Source organism: Pleuronectes platessa, chromosome 21 (assembly GCF_947347685.1).
Source record: "Pleuronectes platessa chromosome 21, fPlePla1.1, whole genome shotgun sequence".
NCBI lineage: Eukaryota > Metazoa > Chordata > Actinopteri > Pleuronectiformes > Pleuronectidae > Pleuronectes > Pleuronectes platessa.
In genome coordinates this window covers 17453453-17465322 of record NC_070646.1, presented here as the reverse complement: position 1 = coordinate 17465322, position 11870 = coordinate 17453453, and the positions used below count along the sequence as shown (strand labels likewise).

The 11870-nt window shown below is 41.9% G+C and overlaps 1 pseudogene; it reads left to right on the top strand.

The window, feature by feature from the left end:
- The first annotated feature begins 1160 nt into the window (after positions 1 to 1160).
- Positions 1161 to 5250, top strand: LOC128427320 (uncharacterized; annotated as a pseudogene).
- Positions 5251 to 11870: the final 6620 nt, after the last annotated feature.

The window sequence follows — 11870 nt, the reverse complement described above, 5'->3', positions numbered from 1 at the left end:
TAATATATCAGCTGCTGTAGGGATGATAAGACTTAACGCTTCAGTGATAAATAATCGAGTTGAGTTAAAGATTATTATATTGCCTGCAGAATCATCAACCTAAGTGAGGAGAAGGCCAAAACCTGAGTGTGAGCCTCAGGATGGTTATGCTTTTACAGGGCAAGATGTGAAATCTCTGCTCACGCTCACTCGCTATGATTCCTCAGATGCTGGGTCCAGAGGTGGATCACTTAAAGTCTGCCTTGGACATAGAAGCCCAAGAAAAAAAGCAGAAAACAGACTGCCACAGCTACAATTCCAGACAGAAGATAAGAAAAAGTCTGAGATTGAAGCCGACAAAGTCACAAGACTGTGTTAGCTGAAGCTGGAGTCTCAGGATGGGGCACATGCTCTGAATGTAACCATTGATGCCATAGGTTATAACCGCCACTCCTGCCACTTACCTCCATAGTGTATTTGATGCTTGTTTTAGTGTCCTCATTTTGTTAAACTTAAGTAGACTCCTCTTGTAGTGTGTCTGAAGTTTGAAAAAAAAATACTACACTTGCAGAACATCCAACTCTTTTCTATTTTTACAAGTTATTTTGACAGAATTGAGCCCGACCGATATGTATACCTCGATATAATGTATATACACTCATGGGTTTAAGTGGATATGTATCAACAAGGCAACTTTAAGTTTACAGAAAAGATTTGCAGTTTTTTTTAATACATACTCAAAACATTTCTTAAATCTGAAACTTTGAGATGCCTTTATTTGGTTGTGTTTCTGTTTTCTAGAAATTTCTATAAAATTGATTGTTAAACTGAAAAATATCAAGTGGACTCATCAAAGGATGGGGTATTATCTGGATCGCTTATGACATCCTTTGATGGTCTCTGATCACACCTTTACGATACACACTCTAAACCCCATATTTTAAAGGAAACGATTCGACAAAGGAATGCCTATGGTCTCAACTGTAGTGTCCAACAGTGTATGCATATATTTTGAATTATCAGCTTGCTGGAGAAAACACACTGGACATATTGCTTTTACAATGCCTTCTTCAGTGATACTTCGGAATTTAATGTCTCGGCTCAAATCTTCAAGGAGATCCAGATGTCCAATGAGATCCCAATCTCCAATAAGATCCAAATCTCCAACAAGGTCCCCCAAGATGATTGCAAAGTCTCCAAAGATGAGAACCAAGTCTCCAAAGAGGAAGGCAAAGCCTCAAAGGAAGTATTCGGGCTTCACAGTGTCCAACCTGATACTGGAGGCTGTTTTCGCTTCCAAAGAGCGCTACGTCATGTCCCTGGCAGCCTTGAAGAAGGCTCTGCAGGCTGGAGGATACAATGTTGTGAGGAACAACGCCAGGGTCCTCCTTACCATCAGATGCCTAGTGGCTAGCAAAGATTTGGTTCAGACCAAGGCCCCCTCAGGCTCCTTCAAGGTAACCAAAAAGACTCCAAAGACGAGAGTAAAGTCTCCAAGGATATCCAAATCTCCAATGAGATCAGAATCTCCAAAGATTAGAGCCGAGTTTCCAAAGATGGGAGCAAAGTCTCCAATGAGATCCAGATCTCCAGGGAGATCCAAATCTCCAATGAGATCTTCAGGGATTCTTCGGAATTTAATGTCTCGGCTCAAATTTTCAAGGAGATCCAGATGTCCCATGAGATCCAAATCTCCAATGAGATCCAAATCTCCAACAAAGTCCCCAAAGATGATTGCAAAGCCTCCAAAGATGAGAACAAAGTCTCCAAAGAGAAATGCAAAGCCTCAGAGGAAGTATTCGGGCTTCACAGTGTCCAACCTGATACTGGAGGCTGTTGCCACTTCCAAAGAGCGCTACGGCATGTCCTTGGCAGCCTTGAAGAAGGCTCTGCAAGCTAGAGGATACGATGTTGCGAGGAACAACGTCAGGGTCCTCCTTACAATCAGACGCCTAGTGGCTAGAAAATATTTGGTTCAGACCAAGGGCCCCTCAGGCTCCTTCAAGGTGACCAAAAAGACTCCAAAGACGAGAGTAAAGTCTCCAAGAATATCCAAATCTCCAATGAGATCAGAATCTCCAAAGATGAGAACACAGTCTCCAAAGAGAAATGCAAAGCCTCAGAGGAAGTATTCAGGCGTCACAGTGTCCAACCTGATACTGGAGGCTGTTGCCACTTCCAAAGAGCGCCACGGCATGTCCCTGGCAGCCTTGAAGAAGGCTCTGCAGGCTGGAGGATACGATGTTGCGAGGGACAACGCCAGGGTCCTCCTCACCATCAGACGCCTAGTGGCCAGCAACGATTTGGTTCAGAACAAGGGCCCCTCAGGCTCTTTCAAGGTGACCAAAAAGACTCCAAAGATGAGAGTAAATCTTCAAAGGATATCCAGGTCTCCAAGGAGATCCAGATCTCCAATGAGATCCAGATCTCCAATAAGATCTGAATCTCCAAAGATGAGAGGCAAGTCTCCAAAGATGGGAGCAAAGTCTCCAATGAGATCCAGATCTCCAATGACATTGACATCTCCAATGAGATCAAGATCTCCAAGGAGATCTTCAGTGATAATTCAGAATTTAATCTCTTGGCTCGAATCTTCAAAGAGATCCAGGTCTCCAATGCGATCCAAATCTCCAATGAGATCAGAATCTCCAAAGATGAGAGTCAAGTCCCCAAAGATGGGAGCAAAGTCTCCAATGAGATCCAAATCTCCAATGACATACAAATCTCCAATGAGATCAAGATCTCCAAGGCGATCTTCAGTGATACTTCAGAATTTAATGTCTCGGCTCAAATCTTCAAGGAGATCCAGATCTCCAATGAGATCCAAATCTCCAATGAGATCAGAATCTCCAAAGATGAGAGCCAAGTCCCCCAAAGATGAGAGCAAAGTCTCCAATGAGATCCAGATCTCCACGGAGATCCAAATCTCCAATGAGATCCAAAGAGCGCCACGGCATGTCCCTGGCAGCCTTGAAGAAGCCTCTGCAGGCTGGAGGATACATTGTTGCGAGGAACAACGCCAGGGTCCTCCTCACCATCAGACGCCTAGTGGCCAGCAAAGATTTGGTTTAGAACAAGGGCCCCTCAGGCTCCTTCAAGGTGACCAAAAAGACCCCAAAGACTAGAGTAAAGTCTCCAAGGATATCCAAATCCCCAATGAGATCCAGGTCTCCAAGGAGATCCAGATCTCCAATGAGATTCAAATCTCCAATAAGATCCGAATCTCCAAAGATGATAGCCAAGTCTCCAACGAGGAGAGCAAAGCTTTAGAGGAAGTATTCGGGCTTCACAGTGTCCAACCTGATACTGGAGGCTGTTTCCGCTTCCACAAAGCCCCACGGCATGTCCCTGGCAGCCTTGAAGAAGGCTCTGCAGGCTGGAGGATACCATGTTGCGGGGAACAACACCAGGGTCCTCCTTACCATCAGACGCCTAGTGGCCAACAAACATTTGGTTCAGAAAAAGGGCCCCTCAGGCTCCTTCAAGGTGAACAAAAGGCTCCTGCACCTTGAAAGAAGAGAGTGGTGCGTAGGAATGATCTTGCTGGCTGTTGACCATGGACTATGATTGCAGCAGGACTGCCTGATATATAGTATTGAAGTAATGCTTCAAAACTTTAATCTTGATGATTTTCCTACACATGACGTCTATTGCACATCTGTCCGTCCTGGGAGAGGGATCCCTCACATGTGGCTCTCTCTGAGGTTTCTACGTATTTTTACCCTGTTTAAAGTTTTTTTTGTAGTTTTTCCTTACTCTTGCTGAGGGTTAAGGACAAAGAATGTCACACCATGTTAAAGCCCTATGAGACGAATTATAATTTGTGAATATGGGCTATACAAATACAATTTGATTGATTGATTGACACCTCTCTATTGATTTTTGTGAAGATCGGTCAATGTGAACACGTTCCGGGGGTCTCGGGGGGAACCATTGAGACCTTTTGCGACGCCCATTGAAAATTCCTCCAGAATATGTACATTTTCACCACTTTCTAGCTTTCTGCAAATTTTGGTAAGAATTTGAGCATGTTAAAGCCCTCAAAAAGCCAATTAATTTGCCTGAATAATAATAATAATAATAATAATAAATAATCATTACAATTTCAATAGGTACTCCCACTGTCGGTGCTCGGGCACTAATAATAAACTACATTACAGCATTGAGCACAATAATATGGTTGATTGGTGGAGCCAGCCCAACACGAGGTATGGTATTTAAAAGTGATTCAATTAAAATGTATTAGGTAAGGTCAACTATTGTGAAGGTAGAGATGACGACTTTAAAAACACACAAACACATTTTGCAGCAATCAAATGCGTCCACTCATCTCTGCAGGATCTGAAATTTGGATTTAACCTCGTGGGTCACAAACAAATTTTTTCCTGGCTCAGAAACTGAAAAACTGAGGCAGGGCGATGTTTTCAGTGACAGGTGGAGGTCTGGTTTTTCTCAAACGTCTCGGTTTGAGCCTCCGTCGTGCTTTGTGCTCGTTTGCAGCTCAACACGTTTGTGACACTTGCTTTCTTGGCCACTTGTGAAAACATGTAGGTTTAGCTGATGTGACCAACTAACGATATATAGATTATATGTGTATATTTAATTTGTTTTACTGCTTAATTAATTTGTTTGTTTAACAAGCATTTGTGCATCAGCACTATGGACAGCACTCCACATCAGACAAGCAGGATTATGGACAGCGTGCAATGCTGATGACATTTCTGTCATTCTACCGTCTCACGTTCCTTTTATTTAATACTGGCAAATGTAAGTGAAAAGACCCAATAATTAATTAAGTATGAGTTGGAAGACAGTTCAGGAAAACAACTAACACAAAAAATGGTGCAAGGGACTGTGGCCAACTTACTGCACAACTGTAACTCAGGCATGTCCAGCTTTACAGAAGTAAGTGTGGCTGCACTTACCAGATGAGTGGACTCTCAACAGCAAGTTGTACTAAATGAGCTTTTCCAAGGATGAGACATGTTTCTTCTCTGGAAAAATGTTCTTACATAAACCTGTGGAAGCTCCGAAGTTGGGAGCAACCCTAAATGCTGTGAGGACACTTGGCATTGCATCAAGTGCTCTGTGCAAATCACTGAGCAGTGTTTTCAATGTCCATATCCCATTATCTGGAGTTGTGGAGCTGTCAGTGTATTTGAGAATGAGTTGTTGGGCAACAGTGAACATCAACAGGAGCGGTTCCAGTCCTCGTCTGCAGGGGTTTCACCTTTTTCTGGATCAATGACGGAGCTGCTCTCTGCCGAGTAATGCGCTGGATTCCATGAATGTGCTGTTTCTCTCTCCAAAGCGGTGCACCATTTCCCCATTAACAGCATTTAATGCAGCTGTAAAGCAGCCATTGTTACTCTGTTATATCCTGGTTTTCCTGTATTCCTAATGTCTGCTCAACAACATATTCCTCCACGTTATTGTTTACAGTGCACTTTCTTTTGTTCTGGCTGCTGACAGTAGCCCCCTGCCTCCTTTGCTCCACAGCTCCATGAACACTTTTTGGGGCGGCTCTTTGGAGGTGCCCAGTCCATTGCTGTTCGAGTTAACGCTTCAGTGTGTTCCCCTGATTTTGGGCAGAAACTGGACTTTCATGTGAGCTTGTTCAGGACATTACAGATGTTGAACAGATCCTCAGTAGCCCCCCCCCCCCCCATCCCCCAACTAAAATTGACGACCCAGTGGAGCCAGTTCTGCCAAGCTCACCTTGAATGAGTTTCTGAAACCCCACCCAGTCTCCAGGACATAATATAGGGCTATATTTGTAAGCTCTGGATCTTTTTCAAGATTATATTCAAACATGATGGGAACAACCCACTGCCAGACTATTCCACAAAGTCCACAAAGTAATGGTCCCCTCTGAAAGGCAGATGATTTATAGCCGAAAATGCCAAATGTCATTGATGAAGCCCACATGATATTTGTTCTGAGCCAGCTGATCCTTGTGCACAGGCCTTGTGATTTCCTGACCATCCTGACAATTTGTTTTTCTTTGCCAAGTTTTCCCCTGCAAGAGGGTCCATAGAGGAGGTGTGTGTGTTCAGTCCCTTATCCTTTTTTAAGGCATGTTTCCACTGAAATATACCAAACCGCTAGTAGGGGCTGATTCTTGCTGTGTGTTTGCACCTGCAGAGTGACCATCCTCATCAGGTGAGCTTTTCTTGTTGGAAGACCACTTTCTAATATCAATTTCAGAGCAACATGGTAAACTCTGGAGAAGTTGATGTCACTCACGTTTTTACACACAAATCAAAACCATCGCAGATACCAGCAGAAGGTGCAGTTAGACCTTATGTTATTAGAAAATGATCCAATCTTTGCAGACATTAAACCCTAAATAAAAACTCATTATCTCTAGCCTAATCTGACAATATAATAAAATATATACAAAATAATAATCTTGCTTTCTCCTGGAAGGCCAAATTCACAGATGGGCCTGGCCCCCTGCAGCCGGGTGTGATCACATTACATCCTATTCCTTTAACATTAGGGCTTTTCAAAAGGTGATAACTGACTTTGTTGGCTCACTGATCTAAGCAAAAAGTACAGATCAGCATTAACCATCATGTGCACTGCCAGTTGTTTCCCCCAAAATCATTCCGTTGCATACAATAGCTGCCAGCTCTATAATGTAAACTAAGTTGGAAAAATGACCCAATTCTGAGAGGGAGAGAGACGTAACCTTTGCAAGACATATAGATGCCTTTGATCTTTGACCACTGACACTGCAGGAATGGAGTTGTTTGTTTACGGCTCAGCATTAAAGAATTCATGATCCATGTATGTCCGCGATACACAAAAAATGTTTTTAATGGCGTGTAATCATACTATGACGCCACGCCACGGTGACATAAAAAAACGGTCTTTCAGTGAGTTTGTATCTCCGTCTTGTTGTGATGACACTCATCTCAATTTGAAGTTGATCTGATGTAAGCCCTGGTACAAGTAGGGGAGAGCGGGGTAATGTGGGACATCGGGTGATGTGAAACACCCCCTGTATCTAGGCAACGGAACACATTTGTGGTCATTTGACCATGATGTTGTCAAGCCCCTCCCATTCCCCCCTTGCCATGAAGGAGAAGTTGGTGCTGGTGCTGTGGAAAGTATGTTTTTTCACAAAAATGTGTTTTTTGCATGTAAAAGTAAATTTTCTTGCTTTGAAATTAATAAACTGTTTTGTCAGAACAAATTGATTCAGGTAGAAAAACTTATATCATACATGTTGGTGAACTTCCAACATATAAAACCATGTGATTGATGCTAGCTGAAGATTAGCCTGAATTGCTAAAGATGTTGTTTTTCTAAAATTGTGGCTTCGGGGTAAAGTGGGACAAATGCTGTGGGGTAAAGTGGGACAGTGTCTCACTTTACCCCACCATGAAGCACAAGTTAATTTTAGTCTTTAACATATTTTAGTGTTATATTACATTATATATGTTTTATTTTGAATGTCATAAACATTGTAGAAAAGCCATCATGCCAAGAAACTATACACCAGGAAGACAACCTGGGGCCAAACACCCCTCGCAGAGATGGAGAGTGCAGCCGCTGAGGTCGTGCAAGGAAAGAAGTCCTTAAGAAAAGCTGGAAGGGACAGAAATATTGACAAGACAACCCTCAAAAGATTCATAAAGAAAAAAGAGAAATGGAAAGTAAAATCAGTAGCCTGTGGTGCAGTAGCTGAGGTAAAGAGAATATTCACAGATGAGATGGAGGAGGAGCTTGCCAAACACTTGAAACAACTAACTGACCAGTTCCATGGCCTTGCTCCAGTTAAGTGCTGTGGACACAAGACCACTTTTTTTAAAACAATCATATTTTCACTGCCCTTTGTCCTGAAGACATTCTGATCATTTCCATTGCTAGAAAACATCCTGAATTATTGGGAAATGTGTACATTTTACTGATATATCATTTTAGCTCGCCTAGAGGGGAGCAAATGTAAAAAATGTCCCACATTACCCCGCTTTCCCCTACCTCAAAGTAAAAATGTGGAATATGGCAAAAATGGCCACTTAATGCAAAATAGCAGGCTTCCTGTAGCGTTTGTCCAATTGCTCCTGAATACTTCAGGCCTCAAAAAGCCTATTAATTTGCCTGAAAAAATTAATAATAATAATAATAATTACAATTTCAATAGGGCCTCACTGTCTGTCAGTGCCTGACAGTGCTCGGGCACTAAGGTGAATTAAGTAGAACAGCTGTCAACAGTGACTCCCTCTCTTTAAACTCAGCAGGGTGCTGGACATGGTTGGAGCTGCACTGACTGACACATGTTCCATCAGCCGGCCCAAGTGGCCCGAATCTGAATGATTTCTCCCCATGTAACCTAGATCTGATTATTTGATGACTTGTTCATATTTTCTGATCACATTTGGGCCACTTTCATATGTGGTTCTAAATCAGATACAGATCTGACTTTTTGAAATTCTACCTCAGTCTGAACAGCATCCGAAGACTTTTTTGTTTGTCTGGTCATGATACATCTGTGTATCGATTTTTGTGAAGATCGGTGAATGTGAACACGTTTGGGGGTCTCGGGGGGCACTGTTGAGCCATTTTGCGACGCCCATTGAAATTACTCCAGAATACGTACATTTTCACCACTTTCTAACTTTCTGCAAATTTTGGTAAGAATTTAAGCATGTTAAAGCCCTCAAAAAGCCAAGTAATTTGCCTGAATAATAATAATAATAATCCTTACAATTTCTGTCAGTGCTCGGGCCCTAATAATACATTTGTAACAAATATTTCTCTAAAACTTGTCCCATAAAGTTCAAACCTTCCAAATATCTTGTTCCTGCCAGTCCAGCCAAGCCGTGACTGTCGGAGGACGCCAACATCTTAGATCAGAGGTCACTAATGAGTGGACCACTGTCCAGACCTGGACCCAGTTAACATACTATCTGGGCCTATAACCAACAAATGAGGATTGTCTCATTGTTTTTGATAGATGTGTCGATTTTAACAGGATGGAACAGCCTTTGCAGCCTTCAAGGCACTAGGTCAGCGGCCCAGGAAACTCACTGACCAATTGCATCAATTGTAAATATCCTCACATGACCTCACTGAGAGATTAACATTTGGAGATGGTGAGTGATATGCACACAACAGGGAGGGAAAAGAGGAGGAAGAATAGAAAGTGAGAAGTGGGAAAAGTAAGGTCACACAATTCCAGCCAAGAATAAAAATCCTGATAGCTCAAGTTGTAGTTCATTTCTCTCACTGAAAAAGTGTGGGTGTGAAATATAAGATGAAAAGAAAAGCAGAGAGAGACGCTGGTCTCAACTTGGTTAGTTCTTAAAATGTGTTGAAATTGTTGAGACTGTCGGGGGAATATGAGTTTGTGAGGGTGTGGTGGCAACTAGCTGCAGGACGGGGTTGCGGAGGTGGCTCTTGAGATCAGAGCGAGGTGAATTGAGTAGAACAGCTGTCACCAGTGACCAGCGAATCCCTCTCTTTAAACTCAGCAGGGTGCTGGAAATGGTGGGAGCTGCACTGACTGACACATGTGGCCCGAATCTGAATGATTTCTCCCCATGTAACCTAGATCTGATTATTTGATGACTTGACAATATTTTCTGATCACATTTGGGCCACTTTCATATCTGTTTCTAAACCAGATACAAATCAGATCTTTCGAAATGCTACCTCAGGCTGAAGAGCCATGTGTCCAGTGTTGAACTTCAGTGCCACTTGTACGTCAATCTAGATGGTGTGCATCAGCGATGGGGTGAGTCCCTCCATTGACTCACCCCATCGCTGCAATGTCTTCCCTGTTTGTGAGTTCTCCGACTCGTATCTTAACCAGAAATGAAAAATGTAACCGTAAACGCTCACATCTGTTGCCTCCATTACTGAGGTGTGATGTTGTGTTGTTCTTCTACGGATGCAGGTCACATCAGGGCCATGAGCAGTTCACATTGGAGTCTGATATTGGCCACATTTTAATTGGATAATGTGAACTGCTACATATAAAAACGGATCTAATGGTTGTGAGTTTGAAGTGGCAAAAGAAACAAGAAAAATAAACTTAATCAACGTTTTGTTTTCTAAAATCAAGCACCTCATTTTAAGGTTTTCTCTTATGTATAATTGAAAAAAGTAAAGAGCTGGATTCCAACTATATTCACCAGTTAAAATATAAAGGACATTTTTAGCAATTGTTATGTTTAATTTTTTTTTTTTTCCTATAGGTTTTGTTGAGTGTTTGTGAATTTAATCACTGTTATATTAGTTTATAAGAGTGAAGGTAATTGTTTTGTATTTTTTTGTTTTTTTTGTCAAAATAAAACGTATTTGTTCACCTTTTTAATATGTATTGTTTGCAGTTATTACCATTACAGTATCCAGCTGTTTTGGCTGGTGATATAAGTTGTGTGACTCTCTAAGTTTAAAGCTCCGTTTGCATCATGACTGACCACTTGAAACCAAAAGATCATCCAATTCCTTGTGTGAATCCTGTCCTAGATGGGTCGAAGTTGCAAAAGTATTGGCTTTATACTGTTTGTATACATTTAATTTGAATTAAATTTGAAATTTATTGTTAAAAACTGGGCTCTTAATTTTGGACTTTCCTATAAATGTTATATCTCTTTTATCACATTATGTACGCTGAGTGCAAAAGGGAGCATATATCAAGGTGTTGTGGGTGTATCTTGAGAAAAGAGTTATATCTTCTCCACACAGATACCCAGAAATGTAGAGAAACAGAAAGCAATTAATGGGTTTTCCTCTGTAGGAGCCAATAAACGCTGGAAAGCAGTCCCCTGGGACGTGTTCTTTCTTTGCCCTCTACATGTCTCTTACACACAGGCATAGTATTTAAGGAAAAACTGGTAACTCACGCACCGAACGATGTTACGCTTGTTTAGAATCACTAGTAAAAGGGGTGGTGCTGTGGCTGAGTTAAGTTTTCTCTGCCTTAGGAGAAACCTCTTTTACTTTAGGTGCTGTGTTGTGTGTGTGATCTGGCTGCAACCATTCATTAAGCTACAACCATTCATTAAGAAATTACATAATGATCAATTATTTAAAAAAAATTCGTAAAAAAAAAAGAAAAGACATGGCCATTTGGGCAGATACAATACATTGCATTGTGGACACGACTGCCCGAGGCGATAGAATAGATACTTAGACATTGAAATGCATGCCCACGCACCGTATACGTTTCTTGAGTGTCACTCTGGTCAATCAACATGGACACCAAAGTGAAGAGGGACCAGTGGGTGCTCTGTGTCTTCTCCGTTTGCCTCAAGGCGATTCCACTGTGCCTCACTTTGCAAGGATGAAGAAACGTTTGGTATCTGTTGCCAAAACCGAAGTGTTTGTACTGCTGTGGCTAGAGCTGGTTCTGAATGGAGGAGGGGGGGGGGGGGGGGGGTCAAACTTGTTGGCAAAATCATCGTAACTCCAGGTATACTTTGGACTATGGCTACATTTTATCTGTTTAGTCCTGGTTTCACCTTGCAGTTTAGGGAGCAGAGGACCTAAGTATGACCTGCTTATGTCCTGTTGTCTGCCTCCACTTCACGTTGATTGGTTCGTGCAAGGTCTGCGTCGGACGTTGGCATGTTGTCAATTGAGCTCATTCATAAAGTTTTTTAATGAAATGCATAGAAAAAAACCAAACAAGTGGTCTTTCTGTTTGAATGGAGAAAACAAATCAACTGGTTCATTTCTTTCATTTCCTGGCCGCTGTAATATCATTATGGTTTTATTCCCAAAATGTCCTTAGTCAACATTATATCAGAGGCAAGCAATCCTCCTCATTTTCCCCTTCAATTGTTTTAATGCTGTGTCAACATTTTGCATTTGTTGCAAAAGTTTGAATGTCCTGACCATGGTCTCAGTCAACCTTCACATATGCTATTTTGGTT